Genomic DNA, 18311 nt, shown 5'->3' on the forward strand with positions numbered 1-18311 from the left:
AGAAGGCTGACATAAAATCTATAGATTCTAGACCTGAAGCCGAATGCTCTAAATGGTTATCATTCAGTTAATCTACTCCATGGTGCTCTAAGTACATTCTGTTTGAGATAGATTTGGTGTATCAACTGAGGGTATTTAAAATTTTTCATATATGTAGGAAAACAGGTGTGTGTGTGTGTGTGTGTGTGTGTGTGTGTGTGCGTGCGTGCTGGTAGACTACTGATAGAATCTGATGGGTATCTATTGTTTTTCCTATATTGAGAACACTCAGGTCATTTTTATAGTTATTTAAAAAACCTACTTTGAGAAACTATTTCCCATTCAAAGTACTCACTAAAGGGTAGAAATAACCCAGTCAATGCCAATTAGTTATCTGTCCTTGGAACTGGGATGTGAGGTAGGGGTAGATAAGAATGAGACAGACAAGAGTGCCAGGATAGATAATAAAAGATAGTCCTGTATCTCTGGCTACTGGGACCCCCAGCAGCCCTCACTCTTACCATTCCCGACTGGTTTTTTGGGGACACATCCTTCGATGAAATAACTACTATAATAATTTTTTTCAAAAAATTATCTGCTTCTGTTTAAGGGGTTGGCACTGAATCCTCTTCTTAGAATTAGACACGACAGGCATAATATTGTGAATCTACATAAGTAGACTGAATTCCAGTAGACTAGAATTTTTTTTTAAAAGATTTTATTTATTTATTTGACAGAGAGAAATCACAAGTACACTGAGAGGCAGGCAGAGAGAGAGAGAGGGAAGCAGGCTCCCTGCTGAGCAGAGAGCCCGATGCAGGACTCGATCCCAGGACCCTGAGATCATGACCTGAGCCGAAGGCAGCGGCTTAACCCACTGAGCCACCCAGGCGCCCGACTAGAATTTTTTTTTAATTAGTTACGCTCTTACAAATGAGGTCATATAGGGAATCCAAATGCATCTATTCCTTCTGTAGACTTTAATGTATTCATAAAAATAATGGTCATAAGTGAAAAGCTATTAAATATGGAAGTGTCCATATGAATCTAATAAACTGACATGTTTCTCAGATAAGACATCAATCAATAAAAAAAGCTAATAACAAATACTTTGAAACTGAATACTATTTGTACATATAAGGTAACATAATGAGGTTTTATTATATTTTCAAAGGAGAAAGATTTATGATGGCTAGAGGAGAAGAGTGAAGTATCGTTCTTCAAAAGGTAGTAGAAAGTCAAGTGTTTGAATACTGGGCAGGCATTCAATATTGAAATCATATGGGCTTGATAACTCTCTTTCCCTTGAGAATTAAACTCTAAAATAACTACCTGATAAGGAAGGCTTTGACATAAATAGAAATGACTAGAGTCTTTGGGTAGAAAACTACATGCTTTAAAGCATGAGGCAACAGTTTACATACACAGGAAGGAATAGTAAAGAGAATACAGCTTTATTCCTCTTGCTTGGCATCCACAGGCAGAGCAACACATCTGGGTTCATCCAAACTTAGCATGCATTTCAAATTTGTTCCGTGTAATATTCTTTGACTAGAAACTATTGTACAAAATAAATTTGTAACTGTGCCTTTGCTTGAAGCAGTCATGTTGAAAATATAACTTTGTTTAGTATGCTCATTTAATGGACTTTAAGGGGGAAGTCATTATACTGGGGAAAAAGGAGTCTTTGTCTAAAAAGTGGTATAAATTATTAAGAGTTGTGGTGGTAAAAAAAAAAAAAATCTTTAAGAAAAAAGTGATGTGTAAAATTAGACTGTATACAAAATCAGTAAAAGCCAAACCAGGGAGGTAGTAGTGAGCAGTAACCTTTTCCTCCTTCTCTCAGTTGCCACCCTAGGCAACCACTTCCAACATTTTGGCCAACTTGGCTTCTCACCTTTTTAAACTATAATTTATTTTCCCAATTTCCAGCATCTATCGCATGAACTGTCCAACCTGCTGATTCTTGAAAATGTTACAAACTTTCAGGCCTTCGAGTAATTGTTTATATTCCTTCTTTTGCTAAATACCTTCCCTTTTTCCTCAGAGTTTAAGAAAACCCTATGAATGGTCAATTCCCAGCTTATATGTCACCATCCCAAGCCCCACCTAAAGCAAAAATAAATACTTTGTCATGTATATTCTCATAGTATCTGAGTATGCTTCCACTCTAGTACTTATCACATTTCATCATAATGAGCTGTTTATAAGACTAATTCCTTTGCAAGGTCTTCAGAGAGAGGAATTCTACCTTATTTGTTTTTGTACACCCTGTATCTAGCTCAGTGTCTTGTTCATCAAAAAGATGATCAACACATACATGCTGAATCTTTGATCATGGAGAAAAGGAGAAGAGTTTTAAGAAGTTCTTGGTGGTTATAGAAGAAGATGAACAGAATTGAAAATCCAAGTGGTTCAAAAAGTTCATGTTTTGAGAAAGCTTTCTACCCAAACATGTAACAATTAAGATTAACTATAAAAGAGATAAATTTGAAAGACAGCCATCTTTAAAAAAATGATAAAAGAACAACAATAAAGGAAAGCTCAGTGTGGTAAGTGGAGCAGAAGACACAGACCTCCTAGGCTTCAGACAGTCAGCAAGTACAGATGGGCAGGTAATATTATGCATAATATTGTAAGCTCTCTGCATGAGGAGAGAGAGCGGAACCTAAAGCACTCATTTAGTGCTGGTAGGAATACATAAACTGGAAAAAGGGCACAAAAATTAATAGAATACTTACACCCTGTGATCCAACTGTTTCATTTTGGGGCATATATATTACAAAACCTTGCCCAGGTACACAAGAGATTTGTCCCAGCCGTTAAGTATACATGCTCTGGAGATAGACATTCCAGTTATGTAACCAAAAATGGTTACATTTTGGCTCGGTTATGTAACCACGGACAATTACTTAAAATCTCTCTTTGCCTGGGTTTCCTCGTCTCAAAAAATGGAAATAATAGGAAGACCCATACCTTAGGGGATCATGGTGACGATAAAAATGTGGCAACCATTTGTATAACTCTTAGTATAATGCCTGGCACATGATAGGGACTCAAATTTTAGCCACTGCCATTATTATGGCAGCTGTAATTCTGTTAAATGCAAGGCAGCAGGCCCCAACGTGAACAGTTTATGCTATACCCCATGTCACCAAACTGAGACTTAATTAAGTTTAGCTCTTCCAGAAATGGCATCTTAAGCCAGTCAATCAGGAATCCCCTCATCAGCACTAGCTAGGTAATCCGCGGGAGAGACCCCTGCCACCCTCTAAAGGAACGCCACCACGCAATAACCAACCTGGATTTTGCCTCCTGTCACTTCTCTGTTCCTGCTCCTTTCTGCCTGCAAGTCTTGCATCTTGTACATCTCCTTGGAGCTTCTGTCTGCGAAGTTGGATGATGCTTGATTTAAATTCATTTTTGCTCCAATAAGCTCTTAAAAATTTTAATACATCTCAGTTTTGCTTTTAACAACTCTGGCTTCAGAAGGCGGAAATGAAGGACACCCCCAGCGACCCCCGAACAAAGAGCACCCGGATGGACCCACCTGCTGTGCCCGTGAGCTCGGTGTTTTCTCCTCACCTGTGGAGGCCCGCGGGAGGTCCCTCTCATCCTGGCTTCGCAACTGTTGCATGAGGAGATTTCTAGAATTTAGTTGAGCTCTTTGTTTTATGAACTTAATTTGAAAACTGACAGGAGTCCGACTGGGTCTGTCTGAGTCGAAAACAGGACTGGGTCAGGGAAGCACTGGATCTAATTTGGAAACCAGACGGAATTTTCGGTCGCGCTGGGTCCGGGCCGGAAACCGAACAGAATCCGTGGTCATACTGGCTCCGGACTGGAAACCAGACCGAATCTGAAGAAGCTCTGGGTCCGGGCCAGAAACCAGATGGAATCAGCGGTTGTACTAGGTACGGAGCGGGAACCGAACAGAATCCACGGTCATACTGGGTCCGAGCCGGAAACCAGATCGAATCTGAGGAAGCTTTGGGCCCCGGCCAGAAACCAGACGGAACCTGCAGTCCCACTGGATCTGGGCCAGAAACCGGACCGAATCTGAGGAAGCTCTGGGTCCGGGCCAGATACCGGACGGAATTTTCGGTCGCACTGGGTCTGGGCGGGAAGCGGACCCAATCTGAGGAAGCTCTGGGTCCGGGCCAGAAACGAGACGGAGCCTGCAGTCCCACTGGATCCGGGCCGGAAACCGGACCGAATCTGAGGAAGCGCTAGGTCCGGGCCAGAAACCGGAGGGAACCTGTGGTCACACTGGATCCGGGCTGGAAACCAGACCGAATCTGAGGAAGCTCTGGGTCTGACTTAAGCTGAAGTAGGTCCTGTGTGAGACATTGGGTGAGTCAAGTTTTAAGGCTGAGCAAGCAGGTGGTGGCCACTGTGGAGGACTTTTAACAGAGATGAGCTTATCCATTTGCACAGTGCTGTGGAGAAAAACAGGTCTCAACCAACCCCTAGCTCCAAAAGGTAGAGGAAAAATTGTTACTGTTTTTCCTCCTCTACAGTTTTTGGGGGCCGGGGTGAGATCCACGGGCACACCCTGCTGACTCCATTGCCGATAGCCAGGATCCCAGGAAAACCGGCAGAAGCCGGCAAAGGGTGAGCATTCTCCTCAGAGGCCGCTCTCACTGACCTCCCGCGGCGAGGCCCGGTCAGGAGAGGGAGGTAAAGCTTCCCAGCGTCCCTTCCTTTCAGTCTGACTTTCAGACTTTCAGTCTGGCATGCGACTTCGAAGTGTGACTCGTGCATTTGCTTTGGGTTCCGTTCCCTCCCCAGCGACCGCGGTTGCCTTCGCCGGTTGTCTCCCTCTGTGTCCTGGGAACTTGACGGGCGTGGCCTTTCCGCCTGACAGGGTTCATGCAGGTGTCTGGGCGCAGACCGTCCCACTCTCGCGTTTGGGGGTTGGGTGGAGATGGGGGTGGACAGGAACGTTTGTGGCGTTGCATGTGTGAATAGGATTCTCCCAACTGTTGCCCGCTCTCAGGGCAGTTGTCCAAGAATTCTGGGACAAAAGTTCTGTTTGGGAACCACTCTGGATCTCCGGAGGGAAGTATCTCCGGCGCCTCTTCAGGAACGCCTCGGGTGTCCATCGTACTGTTCAGTGCTGCCAGGAATATTTGCTTTCGTCTGGATTGAAGCCTGACAATATGCCCAAACGATTTTTTTTTTTTTTTTAAATGTAACTCTAAGGTCAGCAGTTGGCCAGATTGGAAGCGGGTGTTCAGAGTCTGATAGGGACTTTTTTTTTTTTTTTTAAGATTTTATTATTTATTTGACACAGAGAGATCACAAGTAGGCAGAGAGGCAGGCAGAGAGAGAGAGAGAGGGAAGCAGGCTCCCTGCTGAGCAGAGAGCCCCATGCGGGACTCGATCCCAGGACCCTGGAACCACGGCCTGAGCCGAAGGCAGAGATTTTAACCCACTGAGCCACCCAGGCGCCCCTGATAGGGACTTTTTAAAAAGGTCTTTGCCCCTCGGCTGAAATGGAACTATGTGCCCAAAGGGGAAGAAAAATACCCGGAAGCCTTTGTGGAAGGATGGACTAAGATGTTCCAAAGACACGTACCCTAAATCTACACCACAGGAAACTGTATCCATCTGACTGGAATCTCTCCTCCGTGGGTTGATGTAAAGGAGAAAAAGCACGTATGTAAATGATGTGAAAACGCAAAAGGGTTGTAGAAATGTAATCTGGGCCAAACGATTTTATGTGTGGCTGAGACTGGGGTGGATTTACATGGTTTCAAGATTTTATTTGAGAGAGAGAAAGTGTGTGAGCAGGAGAGGAGGAGAAGCAGAGGGGGAGAGAGACTCTTAAGCGACTCTGTGCTGAGTGTGGAGCCTGATGTTAGGGTCCTTGATCAAAGGAACAAGACTGATACAAAGCGAAGGTCAAACAAAACTATTTCGCGCCAAGCATCAAGAAGCAAACTGACCGGTCAGGGCTATCTCTTACGAAAAGGCGATGGCGATGATCCCGACAAGGTCACTCCCAAGAAGGCCGCTCTGGACGAGGCTGCTCTAGATGAGGCTGCTCCGCAGATGAGGCTGCTCCATGATCGGAGCCACTCCCAAGAAGAGGCCACTCCCAAGACGAGGCCGCTGCTCCATGAGGTTGCTCCCCAGACAAGGCCGCTCCCAAGAAGAGGCCATTCTGGACAAGACCGCTTCCCGGACAAGGCTGCTCCCGACGACAAAGAGGCAACGATGACAGCGACGATGACAAGGAGGACAACCCGGATGACACAGACTCTGCTCCCCAAGATGCCACTCTGACAAGGCTGCCACCCAGAGGAAGCCACTGCTGTGGACAAGGCCGCTCGTGGCTTGGGGTGGCAAGGCATTTTGCCGTGAGGCTGCTGGCATCTAGGGGCCGTTGGCATCTCAGGGCTGCTGGCGTCTTGGGACCGCTGGCATCCAGAGACTGCAGGCGTTGGGACCGCGGACCGCTGGCATCTCGGGACTGCTGGCGTCTAGGGGCTGCAGGCATTGGGACCACTGACCGCTGGACCGCTGGCATCTTGGGACCACTGGCATCCAGGGGCTGCAGGCGTTGGGACCACTGACCACTGGACCGCTGGCGTCTCGGGACCATGGCGTCTAGGGGCTGCAGGTGTGGGGACTGCTGACTGCTGGACTGCTGGACTGCTGGTGTCTGGGCAGCTCGGGGCTGCTGGAAGCTGCAGGCGGCTGGAAGCTGCAGGCAGCGGCTCGGGGCCACCGGAGGCAGGACTGCAGGAGGCCGAAGCTGCAGGCAGCGGCTCAGGGCCGCCGGGGGTGGGACCGACCGCCAGAGGCTGGAGACTGCCGGCACAGGGACGGCCAGTGGTGGGACCGCTCTTGGTGGTTATAGCTCTTACAAGAGCTGTTACAGCTCCTCCACTCTGCTGACTCTTCCGCTCCCGTGGACTCTTCCGCTCCCACTGACTCTTCCTTCTGCTCGGGTCACAGCTCTCCTCTTCCCCTGCTAGCCTCACACAGCAACCTTTATGCAGTTGGTTGAGCCCCACCCCTATACAGGTGGCCAATCGGATCTCAATTCACCCTAGTGGATATACACTTGCTGCACCGATTGGACATCTCCACCTGACCTGCCCTACCCCTACATCCGGGGTCCACAAGCAAGTTCCTCTGGGAGGGGCAGGCCCTTCCACCTGAGGCCCAAGGTGGAGGGAGGTGCCCCATCCTGGGACCCTAAGATCAGGAACTGAGTTAAAACAAAGAGTCCCACAGCTCAGGGAACTGAGCCACCCAGGTGCTCTGAACTTGTGTATGTTTTTAAAAGATGAGTTTTAATATCAAAAGTATGCTACTGATGCAGAGTTAGAATTTGCTTTTCACTCTGTGAAAAGGACCAAGTTGGGGCACCTGGGTGGCTTGGTAGGTTGTGTCCAACTCTTCTCAACTCAGGCCTTGTTCTCAAGATTGTGAGTTCAAGCCTGGAGTTGGGCTCCACACTGCCCATGGAGCCCAGTTTAAAAAAGGAAGAAAGAAAAAACTAATTTTTCTTACATTATTGTAATGCTTACAAATTATAAACAAGGGTTTTTGTTTATTTTTTACCTTTTAAATTAGAAGCCTAGATAGCAGATATTTTGTGTTTTACCAAAATAAGTATCTATGCTTCATGTTGTCTTTATCAGGTCTTCGACTGCTGAAGGAAACCTACTGTTCCCAATATTACAGGAGCTAACCTTTGTTTACAACTATATAACCTTCTTTGTTTGCCCTTAACATCTTCTCTTGCCCCTTTGGTTAAATAGATAATTAAGTATTATTTCATAATGATATGTGATTATATTTAATCAAATGTTCAAACCCTTTGACATTTTCTCAAAGTTAAATTCTAAGTGGAGTCTTTTTTTCCACAAACTAACTGAGATTTCCTGGTGTCCCTGGAAAACCTCAGAGAACTTAGCTCTCATCTTATTTGAGAGAGATGTTAAATTCATTGGGTTTGTTGGTATGTTAAGTTATGTGGGAAGCGTAGTGAAATAAGAGATGATAAACTTCCTTGAGTTGTGTATGGATGCATATTACTAATATAGGTATTCCAGAAATTGTTTGAAGTTTCCAGAAATGTGTCAATACTCTTCACTGTCCATATATTCTCCTAAATTATTGTATGCTACAGAAATAACAGTTCCGTATCAAATAAATTCTCATCAGATCTTTTCGCATCAACATTTTTACATTTTTTGTTATTTACAGTTATTATTTTATTCTGATTCTCTTGTTAAAGGTGAGAATCATGGGACGCACCCTCCCAAGTACTCTTGACAACTGATGCTGGTGCCAGATGAGAAGGTATCAGTTCATACATGCACATCCTGCTATTGGGTAAGGCCCCACATGTGTCCTGTGCACACACTGAGACCTTAAAATCAATTGACAAGGAAACAAGGTAGCCAACATCTAGGTAGAGGACTTCGTTGCAAGAAGTTGGACCAGATGGATGTTTCTATTCCTCCTTCGCTCTTTGACCATCGTTTTCCTCATCGTTCTTCCACAAGGATCTTCATGATTCTTTAGTCCACCTTTTTCCTTGCTCTGGTCTGGAAAGATAATGCTGTTGTCCACATATCTTGCAAGAGGGCAGTTCATCCACGAAGGATTGTTGCCTGTGCCATAATACTGCTAATCCTGTAGTTCCGCCCACCACACATTTCTCCCTGATTTCCAGTGCCTCAGTTTCTCTGGAACAAACTCAGCTCACTCTCTTTAATGTCAGGCTCCCTAACCCTGGGGGTCTATTCCCTGTCTCTGGCTAACCACCTCAACCCTGGGAACTCCACCTAGGCTCTGTATAAAAAAAGGACAAAAGGCAAGAGCAGCTAGAAAAAAAGCCTCCTGCATGGTCTACAGATCCTTTTTCCTGGCCTTCATAGCTGTTATCTTTCCAGTCCAAACCACTTACTCAAACCAGAATTACCAGGAGACATTCATAATTCAAAATTTGCTTCATCAGATGCCTATGGCCCTGACTAAAAGTAAGTGTGAATAAGGTTATGATCAGGAATATCTCCTCAGCTCTTAAAGATCTTACAGAATCTGCTGCTACAATAGCTGCCTAACAACAGTCCTTAACCCTCTAGCCATAGCTGTTCTTGATACGAGGGTAGTCCTTGATTATCTTTTAGTTGACCAATGAGGTGTTTGTGCTCCAGTCATTACCTGTTGCCACACTTGGACAGACACTTGAGAAGCTGAGACACAGTTATGTAAGATCAGTGAATAAGCCACTTGGATTAAGAAAATGACTCCAATCAGTGGGCCCTTTCTTTGACATATTTAATTCTGATTTCTTTGGTTTTGGGGGACCATGGCTCCAAAATGCACCCTGGACATTGAGAATTACCCTGTTTCTAATAATCCTAGCAGTCTCTGGCACACTTTATTCTCTCAAAAGCTTTATATGCTTATTCGCAGCTGCTGACTATGAAGCAAATGATCTCCCTAAGAGGAGAATGTCAGAAAAGCAACAAAGAACTTAAAGAATGTGAATTTGATGCTGTGACCTCTGAATGCCACACACAGATTCAGCAAAAACTGCAAGAACTCTACCGGGATAGCTGGAAGTAGCACTTATCTCTTTGTTCTGTTTTTCTTTATTTTTTTTTTTAAATTTTTTATTTTGTATAAACATATATTTTTATCCCCAGGGGTACAGGTCTGTGAATCACCAGGTTTACACACTTCACAGCACTCACCAAAGCACATACCCTCCCCAATGTCCATAATCCCACCCCGTTCTCCCAAACCCACTCCCCCCAGCAACCCTCAGTTTGTTTTGTGAGATTAAGAGTCACTTATGGTTTGTCTCCCTCCCAATCCCATCTTGTTTCATTTATTCTTCTCCTACCCACTTAAGCCTCCATGTTGCATCACCACTTCCTCATATCAGGGAGATCATATGATAGTTGTCTTTCTCTGCTTGACTTATTTCGCTAAGCATGATACGCTCTAGTTCCATCCATGTTGTCGCAAATGGCAAGATTTCATTTCTTTTGATGGCTGCATAGTATTCCATTGTGTATATATACCACATCTTCTTGATCCATTCATCTGTGGATGGACATCTAGGTTCTTTCCATAGTTTGGCTATTGTGGACATTGCTGCTATAAACATTCGGGTGCATGTGCCCCTTTGGATCACTACATTTGTATCTTTAGGGTAAATACCCAATAGTGCAATTGCTGGATCATAGGGCAGTTCTATTTTCAACATTTTGAGGAACCTCCATGCTGTTTTCCAGAGTGGCTGCACCAGCTTGCATTCCCACCAACAGTGTAGGAGGGTTCCCCTTTCTCCGCATCCTCGCCAGCATCTGTCATTTCCTGACTTGTTGATTTTAGCCATTCTGACTGGTGTGAGGTGATATCTCATTGTGGTTTTGATTTGTATTTCCCTGATGCCGAGTGATATGGAGCACTTTTTCATGTGTCTGTTCGCCATCTGGATGTCTTCTTTGCAGAAATGTCTGTTCATGTCCTCTGCCCATTTCTTGATTGGATTATTTGTTCTTTGGGTGTTGAGTTTGCTAAGTTCTTTATAGATTCTGGACACTAGTCCTTTATCTGATATGTCGTTTGCAAATATCGTCTCCCCTTCAGTCAGTTGTCTTTTGATTTTGTTAACTGTTTCCTTTGCTGTGCAAAAGCTTTTGATCTCGATGAAATCCCAATAGTTCATTTTTTCCCTTGCTTCCCTTGCCTTTTGCGTTGTTCCTAGGAAGATGTTGCTGTGGCAGAGGTCGAAGAGGTTGCTGCCCGTGTTCTCCTCAAGGATTTTGATGGATTCCTTTCGCACATTGAGGTCCTTCATCCATTTTGAGTCTATTTTCGTGTGTGGTGTAAGGAAATGGTCCAATTTCATTTTTCTGCATGTGGCTGTCCAATTTTCCCAGCACCATTTATTGAAGAGGCTGTCTTTTTTCCATTGGACATTCTTTCCTGCTTTGTCGAAGATGAGTTGACCATAGATTTGAGGGTCTATTTCTGGGCTCTCTATTCTGTTCCATTGATCTATGTGTCTGTTTTTGTGCCAGTACCATGCTGTCTTGATGATGACAGCTTTGTAATAGAGCTTGAAGTCCGGAATTGTGATGCCACCAACGTTGGCTTTCTTTTTCAATATCCCTTTGGCTATTCGAGGTCTTTTCTGGTTCCATATAAATTTTAGCATTATTTGTTCCATTTCTTTGAAAAAGATGGATGGTACTTTGATAGGAATTGCATTAAATGTGTAGATTGCTTTAGGTAGCATAGACATTTTCACAATATTTATTCTTCCAATCCAGGAGCATGGAACATTTTTCCATTTCTTTGTGTCTTCCTCAATTTCTTTCATGAGTACTTTATAGTTTTCTGAGTATAGATTCTGTGTCTCTTTGGTTAGGTTTATTCCTAGGTATCTTATGGTTTTGGATGCAATTGTAAATGGGATTGACTCCTTAATATCTCTTTCTTCTGTCTTGCTGTTGGTGTAGTACCACCCTGAACGCGCCCGATCTCGTCTTTATTTTTTTTTAAATCACACTCTCAAGCTGAGAGTGTGATCAAAAGAGGGGATTCTTAAGAATGACACAACAATCCCCAAATGAGGGCACTTACACTAAGCCCCATGTGACCAAACTGACATTTAACATAATTATCATTTTGGCACTTCCAGAAATGGAATCTTATACCAGGTCAAACAGGAATCATCTGATCAGCACTAGGTAGGTAACCTGCCTGATAGACCCCTGTGGCCCCCTGAAGGAACAAAACTGCAATAACCATCATATAACTTCCACATCATTTAAGTTCCTTGTTCATGCTCCTTTCTGCTAATAAAATTCTGCTTTGGGGATGCTGCCCAATTTGATTTTTGCTCAAACAAATTCTTAAAAGTATTAATACATCTCAGTTTATCTTATAGCAGTTCTAAGAAAAAAATCCAATCAATGGAAAACTCTACCACCAAAAGAATAGATCTTCTGTAATCAAACACTAGAACTAACCACTGTAGTTCAAGGGTACTTGATACATCTGCACATACCCATATGGATAACTCTTGGAAACATAATGTTTAAAAATAAAGGAAATAGGGCACCTGGGTGGCTCAGTCAGTTAAGTGTCCAGCTCTTGGTTTTAGCTCAGACCATGATCTCATGGTCATGAGCTAGAACCTGTGTATCAGGATCTGCACTGGTCATAGAGCCTGCCTAAGATTCACTCCCTTTCCCTCTCCCTCTGCCCCTCCTCCAGCATCCTCTCCCTCCTTCCCGCCTTCCCTGCTCATGCATGCAGGCTCTCTATCTCTTTCTCTCTAAATTAATTACTTAATTTAAAACAAAGCAAATAGATTAATAATATGTTTAGCATGTAATTTACGTGAAGTTTAAAGATAGAAAATCATGGTATCATACATATACATGCATATATGCACATGTAGTAAAAGTTTAAAAAATTGAATAGGAAGGCCACAGACCAACTCATAATAAAAATTTCCTATGAAAGAAGAAGCAAGAGAGTAAGATTGTGAAGTAAAAAAAGGTTTTTAGTGTTTCAGTATTTTTACTCCTTTGGAAGATATTGGACAAAATGGAAGGAAGGAATTGTGTCTAGGGCCAATCTATTTCAATCTTCTTCCCTTCTACCTATAGAAAGTGCATCTCTATATTAAAGTGGCACTCTCTAAGAATAGGGCTTCTATTATTTACTCTATGTAGTCTAATAAATATTATCTTAGTAGAAGTTATATTTCATGTTAAATTTACTTCTGAGGATTGCTAAATGTTAAATTTTAATGACTTAGAATATTTTTTCAAAAGCTAAAATACAAAAATGTGAAAAAAATCAAATGTGACCTAAAAATGATGTCATGCTAGAATTGCTTGACATTGCACATTGATAGTCTCAACAGAATATCTCCAATGGGAAAACTCATGTCAACATAAAGTGGTAAGATCTTTTATAAGTTTTCCTTCTGGAAGCCATACAAATTTGTGAAGCCACTTTGTGTGGATAGGAGTTCAGGGCCAAAGCATTATCTTGGGTCAAAGGTGATTGGTTGAACCAATTTTGTCCACTAATAGGACATGAGCTATGGGCCAGGGAGCATTGCGTATTGTTTCTCATGTTCCCCCTTATGGAAATAGAGGTTCTTATTTTGTACTTTCCACCATGTACAATAGAATAGGCATGTTTGTCCTTTAATCCTAGGCTGCCAGAATTTGAAAACTATAGTAAGAATTAAATAAATATTAAATTATTAAAGAAATAATTGAGAAGATAACTTAGGTCATCTCCCTTTGGATAAGGGTAAAAACATGTTTTATTATTAAGCTTTGAGAATTCTTTGTATACTTTGGTTAAAACTTCTTTATCAGATATGCATTTTGCAAGTATTTTATTTTGGTCTATAGCTTTCCTTTTCATTCTCTCACCAGTTTTTCTTTTAATCAAAGCTGAATACTTTCACTTTAATAAAGTCCAAATTATATCTTGGGTTGTGCTTTTTTAAAAACTTCATCACCAAAAATCTAGTCACCTAGATTTTTATACTATCTTCTAGTTTTGCGGCTTAGATATAGATCTATGATCCATTTTGAGTTCATGTCTGTGAAATGTGTAAGGTCTGTGTCTAGATTCTGGATATTCAGTTGTTCCACACCATTTGTTGAAAGACTATCTTTGCTCTTTGTCAAAGATCAGTTGAGTGTATCTTTATGAATCTACTAATGGGCTCTCTGTTCTATTTATCTATTTGTCATTCTTTCTCCAATCCTACCTATACTGTCTTGATTAATACAGTTTTGTAGTAAGTCTTGAAGTGGCATAGAAAGAGTCCTCAAACTTTATTCACTTTTAGAATTGTGTAGGCTCTTCTGGATCTTTTGTCTTTCTACATAAACCTTAGAATCATTTTGTTAATATCCATGAAATAAACTTCCTGGGATTTTGGCAGTTCATATTATTAAATCTATAGATGAAGTTTGATAGAATGGACATCTTGACAATATTGAGTCTTCTGGTCTCCATGAAGACATAATATCTCCATTTACTCAGCTTTGATTTCTCCAATCTGAATTTTATGGATTTATACATATAGTTTCTGTACATATTTTTTAGATTTATACCTTGAGTCTTTCCCCTCCCTTCTTTCCTTCCTTCCTTAGTACTAATGAAATGGTATTATGGATTTCATATCAAATCTAATTGTCCATTGCTAATATATAAGAAAGCAGCTTTTTTATAGTTTCATTTTCATGTGGAATCTGAATTTTTTATTTTTATTATGTTATATTAGTCAGCAATTTACTTTTTTATATTGACCTTGAATCCTGCAATACTGCTACAATTGCATATAAGTTTTAGGATGTTTTTGTTGATTCTTTGGAATTTTCCAGATAATTCTGTCATCTGTGAACAAAGACAGTTTTATATCTTCCTTCCCAGTATGTATGTCTTTTATTTATCTTATTTTAAAATTTTATTTATTTCTTTTTGAGAGAGAGAGAGAACACACAAGCAGAAACAGGAGGAGGGGCAGAGGGAGAAGCAGACTTCCAGCTGAGCAGGGAGCCCCATACAGACTCAATCCCAGGACTCTGGGATCATGACCTGAGCTGAAGGTAGGTGCTTATCCAACTGAGCTACCCTGTATGCCTTTTATTTTATTTTCCTGTCTTACGTCAGGACATTGTTGAATAGGAGTAGTGAGAGGAGACATCCTGTTGTTTGTTTGTTTTTCCTCACAGAGAGTAGGGAAAGCATCAAATTTATATCTGTTTAATACAGTGTTAGCTTGGGGCGCCTGGGTGGCTCAGTGGTTTGGGCTGCTGCCTTTGGCTCGGGTCATGATCTCAGGGTCCTGGGATCGAGCCCCGCATCGGGCTCCCTGCTCCGCAGGAAGCCTGCTTCCCTCTCTCTCTCTCTCTGCCTGCCTCTCTGCCTACTTGTGATCTCCGTCTTTCAAATAAATAAATAAAATCTTTAAAAAAAAAAATACAGTGTTAGCTCTAGCTTTCTGTAGATCTTCATCAAGTTGAAGAACTTTTGCTCTAGTCCTAGTACTTAAGTTTTTATGCTGAATGTGCGTTGGATTTTGTCAAATGGATTTTCTTAATCAATTGATAAAATCATATGATATCCTTTCTTTAGCCTTTTGGTTGGATGGATTATGTTAATTGATTTTTAAGTGTTGAACTACCCTTAACATGCTGGGAATGAATCTCACGTGGTCATAGTGTATAATTCTTTTTATAGTTTAATCCAATTTGCAGTATGTTGTTGAGCACTTCTATAGCCGTGTTCATGGGAGATACTGGTCTGTAATCTTCCTTATAACGTTTTTGGTTTTGATATTAAGATAACTGGCCTTATAAATTGAGTGTAAAAGTGTTCTGTGTGCTCCAGATTTCTGGAAGAGATTGTAGAGAACTAGTATCTTTTTTATTATTATTATTATTATTATTATTACTTATTTGTTAGAATTCACCAGTGAACCCATGTTGACCTTGTTCTTTCTGTTTTAGAAGATTATTAATTATTGACCCAATTTCTTTAATAGATATAGGCCTGTTCACTTTATTTCTCCTTGTGTTGTTAGGGTCCATGATCAAAGGAACAAGACCGACACAAAGGGAAAGTCAAGCAAAGCTTTATTTCGCTCCAAGCATTGAAAATCAAACTGACTGGTCGGGGCCGTCTTTTATGAAGAGGCTATGTCTACCAGGACACCAACCCCACCAATTCCCCTTACCCGCGGACTCCCCTACCCGGCGACTATGCTCCAGGTGGCACTACTCCCCAACGAGGCTGATTCCCCACGATGATGCTCCCCGCAGGGCCACTTCCCCAGAGGAGGCCGCTCAGGCGAGGCCCATGATGCTCCCAATGACCACAAGGGCTATTACTCCAGACTACTATTCCCCTGCCTCACAGACTAACCTTTATAGACGTGGTTGAGCCTGGCCCACACACAGGTGGCCAATGAGATTGCAACACACAGGGAAAACTGCATAGTCATGCTAGGTTGGCAATATGAGTGACCAACCGAATTTCAATTTACCATAGTAAATATATGCATGCCCGCCTGATTGGATGTCTCCATCCGGCCTGGCCCGCCCCCATATCCAGGGCCTGCAAGCAAGTTCCTCCTGGTTGGGCAGGGACAACCCAAGCCCACAATGAAATGGCTCCCTCTGGCCAACAGTGTGAGTTCTTGTAGTTCATGTCTTTTAAGGAAATGGTCCATTTTATCTAAGTTACCAAATTTTTGGCATAGAATTATTTCATTATCCTTTGGTTGTCCATAGAATCAGATGAGTTGATCATTAGCATTTTTGATATTATTACATTTGTCTTCTCTTTTTTTTGGTTAGCCTAGGTAGAGGTTCATTAATGTTATTTATCTTTTCAAAAAACCAGTTTTTGGTTTTTCTCTATTGATTTCCGGTTTTCAATTTTATTGATTTTTATCCTAATTTTTATTATTTTTTCTTCCTGTTGTTTTATGTTTAAGTTACTCTTTTTTCCTCTAGTTTCCTAAGGTAAAAGTATTAATTATTGATTTTACATTTTCCTTCTTTTCTAGGGTATGTATTCATTGCTACAAATTTCTATAGACTGCTTTTACTGTACTGCATAAACTTTGGAAAGTTGTATTTTCTTTTTTATTTAGTTAAAAGTCTTTTAAAATTTTTTTCAAAAGTTCCTCAATTCATGTTATTTAGAAATATTTCTGATCTCCATACAGTTTGGGATTTATCAGCTTAGGTTTTGTTAATTTCTAATATATATTCTGTTGTTGTCTGAGAACAAACTTTGAACAACTTCTTTTCTTTTAAATCTGCTAAGGTTTGTGGCCCAGAATGTGGTCTTTTTTGGTGAATGTTCCATGCAAGTTTGAGAAAAATCTGTATTATGATGCTGTTGTTGTGTTCTGTGAGTGTCAGTTAGATCCACAGGGTTGATGATGCTATTCAGTTCATCTATATCTTCACTGATTTCCTCATTGCTGGAAAGAGAGGGAGTGTTGAAACATTCAACTGTAATGTGAGTTTGTCTTTATCTCCTTACAGTCCTATCACTTTTTGCCTCATGTACTTTGATGTTCTAGACTCCTGTTAATATGACGGTAAGATGTGGGAAATGAAAGTGTTCTATTATCTTGTGATTGAATCTCATCCTTTGAATGGGCCTAAGTCCTTGAGCTAGATTCTCAAAAGTGTTTCTCACTTTTTTGTTTTGTTTTGTTTCTTCCTTGACATGAGACAGGAGAACTAAAGGAAGTTGGGTTCGCTGATTGCCCTTCGCCAGGTCATATAAGGGTCTGATAAAGTCTTTTCCCTGGTGGGACTTTACTACAGGGAACACTGGGCATATTTCAGAATGGCTGCTTTTCTCCTTCTCTTCCTCCTGTTAGGAGCATGATGGGATTTTTCATTTTTTCTTTTTCTTTCTTTCTTTCTCCCCCCCCCCTTTTTTTTCTTTTAAATCTACACTTTGAGAACATAGAGGGGTTCCTGGAGGTAAAAACCACAAAATTTGCCCCCTCCCCCACCAATGACTGGCGCCTCATAAGTTTTTGTCTCTCAAGCTAGTTCACACTCATATTTCACCAGTTCATCAAAATGTTCCATATAATTGTGTATTATGCTGTTATTGGGATATGTTCTATAAATGTCAATTAGATCAAGATGAATTCACCACCTAAATGTTCCTGCCATTTTATGGATCCAGCGGTTTCTGCTCCAGGTGGATGGAACATGACTGTGTTCAGAAAATATAGTTTCTCCACACTTTGTTGTTACAGTTTACCCCATGACCTCAATTTTCTGATAGGTCTAAGGAAAGTCACTGGTTTTCAATTTGTACACTTTTTCTTTGAGGGTGGGGGAATGAAATCCCAAGCTCTTTAAATTTTGACGTGAAATGCTCTGCCTCTTTGTATTTTTAAAATCCAAGTCAACTACTTTTAAGTGAACTCACCTGTGACTCAGCTGGCTTAGCAGGATTATTTTACGTTTTCTGTAGGTACAATGGAGCTGTTCTAATAATAGGGTAAACCTGAGGCCTTGAGTCCCTTAGGAGTGCATGGTAGAATTGTTGCTTTTTTAGGCTGGACCAGTAAGAAAAATTGTAGATGAAAACATAGAATAGTGTTTGATAAGTGGGTTCAAGCAGGTACTTCATCAAAGATTTTATGAGATCTGAATAAAATCAGTACATTTATGAAGGCATAAAAGCAGATTGTTATCTTCCAAGGACTGTGATCTCTTAAAAAATGTTTTTATCTTCCTCGAGGAGATGAAAAGTGGTCAAAACTA

The 18311-nt window shown here is 41.5% G+C and overlaps 1 protein-coding gene across 1 annotated transcript in view; it reads right to left on the reverse strand.

Moving 5' to 3' along the window:
- SLC27A6 (solute carrier family 27 member 6) overlaps window positions 1–3583 on the reverse strand; it is a 368583-nt gene extending 365000 nt beyond the window's left edge. The window contains exon 1 of the mRNA XM_082725821.1: window positions 3565–3583. The gene's annotated coding sequence lies outside the window, so the exon portion shown is untranslated. The remainder of the gene's footprint in view (window positions 1–3564) is intronic.
- Window positions 3584–18311: the final 14728 nt, after the last annotated feature.

Source organism: Mustela nivalis (genome assembly GCF_964662115.1).
Source record: "Mustela nivalis genome assembly, chromosome: 3".
Lineage (NCBI taxonomy): Eukaryota > Metazoa > Chordata > Mammalia > Carnivora > Mustelidae > Mustela > Mustela nivalis.